The 6,578-nt window shown below is 45.8% G+C and overlaps 1 pseudogene; it reads left to right on the top strand.

The window, feature by feature from the left end:
- The first annotated feature begins 3,598 nt into the window (after positions 1-3,598).
- LOC110294912 (calponin-3 pseudogene) lies at positions 3,599-4,441 on the top strand (annotated as a pseudogene).
- Positions 4,442-6,578: the final 2,137 nt, after the last annotated feature.

Genomic DNA, 6,578 nt, shown 5'->3' on the forward strand with positions numbered 1-6,578 from the left:
CCACCCATAACTCCAGTTCCAGGGATCTGCCACTCTCTTTTAACCTCCGCTGGTAGCAGGCACACTTGTGATACACATGCACGTATGCAGGCAAAGCATTCAAACATATAAGTCCTTCTTTAAAAGATAAACCAAAAAAGAAAAAAAAAAGAAAGAAAGAAAAAGAAAAAGAAAAAAAAAGATGCTATCTTAGGCTGCAAGATAGTTAAATGGTTTTCAAATCTAATGTCCAGCATATAGGCAAGCATTTGGGCACAGACAAGGAAGACCACAGCACATCGTGCACAGCTTGGACACAGGGCAGGAAAGGCAACTAGCTATAGAATCTGATCCACAGCTATTTCAGATTCCAGACTTATCTGGCCCAAAGGTGTGTGTGTATGGGGTGGGGGTGGGGGTGGGGGTGGGTACCTAAAACAGTAAAGTATATCTAAAGAGAGAACCAGACAATATTCTAGGCCTCCATTAACTGTACAAAATTAGGGCATCAGTGGGCAGGCTTAACTGGAGCTGTGAAATGAGGAAAGGTCAAGCGGTCAACAGACAAAATGTGGCTGACGTCGGCTGGCAGGCTGTCCTCTACAGTCTGAGTGCACCACACAAGTCACACATGTAAAAAAATTTAAAAGAAAGGCTATAAATATCCCACAGAGTGGAATGAGGACTTAGCATCTATTTAATTGGAATCTCAAAAGAACAAGAGGAAAAAAAAAGTTTAGCGATAAGAAATTTCCAGACTTCAAAAGAAATCCCAAACTTGACAATTAAAAAAAAATCCTCACATACATAGAGTGTATGAATTTAAAACAACTAGCATTAAGTATAAATACCTTAGGGCTGGCCAGGGAATTTAGGCAAGCTTGCAATTCTTCCTTTGTTTTTAGAGACGGGTGGTGGTGGGGAGTTTTCTGAGGGGCCGTGTCTCCGAATGTAGACCAAGAGGACCTCAGAGATCTGCTTGCCTCTGCCTCTTTGCGATGGGATCAAAGGCATGGGCCACCGCACCTAGACCTATATATAGCTTATTTTAAAATGAGCAACAGCTGTCTTAGGAGGGGCAGGTGGATAATGGTAGAGAAACAAGATCACTGCAGTGTGTCTGTTAATTGCCAATCTACAACTCCACACTCCAGGGTTAACTGGGTGATGGTGGTGTACACCCAGTGCTCAGGAGGCAAAGATAGGCAGACCTCTGTGAGTTCAATACCAGCCTGGTCTACACAGAGACCCAGTCTCAAACAAACAAAACCCCACACCAAACCACACCAAAAAAGAATGTGAAGGGGCTGGAGAGACGGCTCAGTGGTTAAGAGTGCATGCGGCTCTTGCAAGGGACCAGAGTTTGGATTCAAGCAGGGTCTTAGGGTTTTACTGCTGTGAGCAGACACCATGACCAAGGCAACTCTTATAAAGACAACATTCAATTCGGGCTGGTTTACAGATTCAGTCCATTATCATCAAGGCAGGAGCATGGCAGCGTTCAGGCAGGCATGGTGCAGGAGGAGCTGACAGCTCTACATTTTCATCTGAAGGCAAACAGGAGAAGACTGGCTTCCAGGCAGCTAGGATAAGGGTCATAAAGCCCATGCCCACAGTGACACACCTACTTCAACAGGGCCACGCCTCCTAATAATGTCACTCCCTGAGCCAGGCATATTCAAACCGCCAGAGTCTACCTGGAAAAGCCATGTGAAGTGTCTTAGAGGCTAACTCTAAAGTGCAGCTGACATTACAGCAAGCACCTTAACATGCAAAGTCATATACTGTTTCATCCATCTCTCAAAACTGAGCAAAACAGCAAGAATTAGAGCTGTTAAATAAGTGAATGTCAAGACCAGAGTCCCTTAACCCATCCTCCATCCGACACTGTAGGATGTGACGAGGTGTGCTTTCTGAACAACTGCCATTCCCGTGTAAAGCCTCCACTGTGTCAGCACACCAGCTCTTTGATGTACCACTTAGAGTACTAGGACTGTTCCCTAAAAAGCAGCCCAGGCTTTTCTAGCCTATTTACCTGTTCATGCTGCCGTGGACAACCCTGCATTTACGCACAGGTGGGCTGCACAGCTAAACTCAATGGGTTAAAAAAATGAAAGAAGAAAAGGAAAAAAAATGAAGACCTGAATTTGGGAGAAACATGTTAGAAGGATCAGGGAAGAGTTGAGGGGAAGGGAGTGGGGTGGATATCAGCTCCAACCTCTGGAGCCACGCATCATCTGTGGAATGCTGCACCCTCAACACTTTCAAGCTCTTCCACCTACCTGACCTCAGAACTGACTCCCTCCAGCAGTGACCAACATTTTGGAGGAACTTGAAAGTACAAAAAAGGCAGCCAGGCGAGGTAGCACACATCTTTAATCCCAGTGCCTAGGAGGCAGGGGCAGGTGAATCTTTGAGTTCAAGGCCAGCCTGGTCTACAGAGTGAGTTCCAGGATTAGACACTGCTACACAGAGAAGCCCTGGGGTGTGTGCGTGTGACTCTCAGTGTGAATAAGCAAGTGCAGAGGCTGCTTCTTACCCTCCCAATCAATTTGGAAGCTTCACTCCAACATCATCAATCAAAGCAGGGGATAAGGACTGGCGTGAGGACCTGCCCAGCTCCTCACAGACTGCCACGCTAAATATCACAAGCAATGTGGAAAACCCCCACAAAACTACTCAGGTGAAGTCAGATCTGGCAGATATCAACTTGTCTACTATGGACTCAAAATCAACGTTTAGGAAAGACAAAAATCTCCGAGATCAATGAAAAGCAGCAGGCTCCAATTTTCTCAGAGCCAGACCAATGGGTTACAGAAAGAGGAAAGGGAAACAATACAATGGACAAGCTGCATTAGGGTTGCCTGTTGAAAACAGGAGGTGGGGAGCCTGGTGGTAATGGTCAAGACACACTGTTGACATATATGGAACTGCCAAAGAATAAGCTATTCTATTAGAAGTCAAGGGACAGAAAAACTTCCAAATATATACAGAGAAATGGCTATCCAGATGCAACAGGAATTCAGATCGCCAGATGTAGCCAGAGCAGTCTGTCCATAGCACACTACATCAGAATGCCAACCTTAGGGCAAACACATCAGGTGACACACATCTCTTACTAGTAATCCTCACAGCCAGCAAACCTTGGAATGACCAGTTCAAGCCAGGAAGGAAGTAACTACCAAAAAAGACTGCAATGTCCAGCAAGTCTATCTTTTAAAGTTGACAGAGAAAAAGTCACTGCTAGACAAGTACAAACTAAGGCAGTTAGAAACCACCAAGTAGGTGACATTTATTGGAGTACCATATACATCGAAGATAGCTGCAGTCACAGTTAAGTTCCATAGGAACAGTGTATGTGTATGGACAGAGGCAGCCAGCCAGAGCAGATCTGAGCCTCCACATCCTTTCACCACATTTCGACTTCTCCCTTGCTGCTCTGCACTTTGCTATGCAGAGGAGCAAGCTCCTGCATCTCTCCCGGACATCTCCATCCCACCCTGGCCCCCCATGCCTCCACTAGGGCTGGGAGCAGGGACACCGAGGGCCACTAATCCTAATCCAGCCCCTACCCCCTCAGAGTAGGCATAGCCTCTTCCTGTCATCCCAACTGCCATGACACTTCAAAAGGAGCCCTTCCTACAGGGCCTCCACCGAGGTCAAGAACAAGATTGAATCCAAGTATTGACAGGCAGAGGAAAAATCTGTGCAACTGGCATAAAACTCTGCAAACTCCTACACAAGCTACAGCCAGGCTCTGTGAAGAAATTCAACAAATCTTCAATAAACTAGCCTCAGTTGGAGACTACTGGCAACCTTATTAAAGCTATTCAGGGTTAGCCCCATTGAGATATTTGAAGCAAATGATCTTTTTTAGAATAGCAACATAACCCAAGCTCAGACTATGTTGGTAGCTCTAGCAGATCTGGTGAAAACAAAGGATTCCATACAACCATTGACACTGGAACTAAGTACACAGAAAAACAAATATGTTTTGATGAAGGCAAATTAAAGGCTAGCCATAGTGTAATTGGTTTACAGATGGGAACCAGCAAATGTGCCAGCCAGGCTGGGATCTTATACCAGGTACCAAGAGAAACATCTACTTCTAGAGGCTAACATTACAGCCACTGGACAAGTCAACTCTTTCCCTACAGATGGGTACCAACAAGATTGTTTCCCAGACAGGAATGATTGTGTATAGCCTTGAGTGGCAAGTATATGTCCCCAAGTACTGTGCTGCCCTCACAGAACCTGTCCTTCAAAATGGAAGCCAGGGCATAGGGACAAATGGTCAGAAGTCAGTGACAGCAATTATCAGGCAGACTACCTGTATGAATATCATGGTGGGAAGTATGGCAGCATTTGGGCAGACAGGGTGCTAGAGGAGGAGCTGAGGGTTCTAGATGTTAACCCAAAGGCAGCCAAGAGGAGATTAGATTCGCAGCAAAGAGGAGACTAGATTCCACACTGGGCAGAGATTGAGCTTAGGAGACCTTCAAAGTCTACCTCTACAGTGACACACTTCCTTCAACAAGGCCCCACCTACCCCAACAAGGCCACACCTCCTAATTGTGCCACTCTCTATGGGTCAAGCATTCAAATACATGAATCTTTGGGGGCCATACCTATTCAAGACCCCACAGGCGTGCAGCCCTGACTTATGTACAATGCATTTAGTCCAACGTCACAAGTCCCCATAGTCCACCACAGTCTCAATGATGTTTAAAAGTCCAAAGTTTAAAGTCTCTTCTGAGATTTATGCAATCTAACTGTAATCACAAAGCAGGTCACATACTTCCAACATACAATGGCATAGGGTATACATTACCATTCCAAAACACAGGAAAGGGAGCATATAATACTGTCTTGCGCGCATCCGACTTGCCAGCAAGAACAACACTGCAACAGGATCCTTCTGCACACGTTTATTGGGAGAGCTTGATTGCAGAGGTGAAGAGACCCCAAGCCCAGAACTGGTGCTGCTTATATAGGCCTAGGAGAGGCGTGTCTCACACCCGGATTGGTTGTGCATTCTACCTCATTTGCATGTTCCTCATCTGATTGGTTATTCTCTCTCAGTACCTCACAAAACCTCATTAACATACCTCATTTGCATGCCTCACATCTGATTGGTTATCCTCTCAGTACCTCATTATCATACCTCATTTGCATGTCTCACATCTGATTAGTTAACTTTCTTAGTACTTTGCAGAGCCTCATTATCATGCCCAGGCCAAGCAGTGTTTTGGCGAAAAAACTTTACTGCATAAGTACGCATTGGTTGTTTGCCCAAACTTATGTGTGGTGGCCAGCAGTAGCCTGCACCACCCTGCAACGGCACATGTGGCTTCCCACAATACTGGGCCAAAGAAAGACTGAAACCCAGCAGAACAAACTCCAAAGTGCATCACCATGTCTGATGTCAATGTACCCTGCAGATCTCCAACTCCTTTCAGTCCTGTTGACTGCAGCACACTTCTTTCTCCCATGGGCTGGTTTCACTCCCAATTAGCAGCTTTCCTTGACAGGTATCCCATGACTCTGGCATCTCCAACATCTTGGAGTCTCTAAGGCAATCCAGGCTTCACCTTCATAGCTTCACACAACAGCCTTGTATAGTTTCACACAATGGTCTCTCTGGGCCTCTATACGGAACAACCCTGCCACATGCCTGGCCTCTGTGGCTTTTCTTAGTTGCAGTGAGAAATTCCATCCTTGATTCTAAAGCCAGAACCACACAGCCAGTTCTGCTGCTTGCTTGGGCTGGAAGATGGCCCTCTCATTCAATTCCATCTTGACCAGCATTGTTTTCCATGGTTTCCTTCACTGCCCAAGCTTTACTGTCATGGAACCTGCTCTGTAGACCAGGCTGGCCTTGAACTCAGAGGTCTGCATGCTTGTCTCCTGCCTGAGTGCTTAAAGCATTCCACTGTCGGGACTATCATAGCAATACCTAAGTTCCTGGTACCAACTTCGGACTCACTGTTGGCTTCTATGTCTGTAAAAAGACACCATGCCACAGCAACTCTTATAAAGGACATTTAATTGGGTCTGGCTTACAGTTTCAGAGGATCAGTCCATTGGGAAGCATGGCAGCATCCAAGTAGACATGGTGCTGGAGAAGTAGCTGATAATTCTACATCTTGTTCCAAAGGCAGCCAGAAGTCTGGATTCCACACTGGCCAGATCTTGAGCACAGGAGACCTCAAAGTCCACCCACACAGTGATATACTCCCTTCAACAAGGTCACACCTACTCCAGCAAGGCCACACCTTCCAATAGTGTCCCTCCCTACGGGGCCAACCATTTAAAACACGTAAATCTCTGGGGGTCACACATATTCAAACCACCACAGAGAGCTGGGAAGAAACCAAACATTCCCAGTATAGCAAACTAGCATACTCCTCAGACTAACAGGTAAGAAGGAAAAACGAGTAATAAAACCATCCAGAAAACAAACAGGAGAATCACAAAAAAATTAACCTCTCTCAGCAATAGTTTAAAATGTAGCAAAACAAAACCAATCCACAGAGAGATGCAGACAAACTGATGATTAAAAAGTGGAAACCAGTGGCCAAGGCAGTGACTCTGTGGGT

The sequence above is a fragment of the Mus caroli genome, unplaced genomic scaffold (assembly GCF_978045245.1).
Source record: "Mus caroli unplaced genomic scaffold, Mus_caroli_1 scaffold_4, whole genome shotgun sequence".
NCBI lineage: Eukaryota > Metazoa > Chordata > Mammalia > Rodentia > Muridae > Mus > Mus caroli.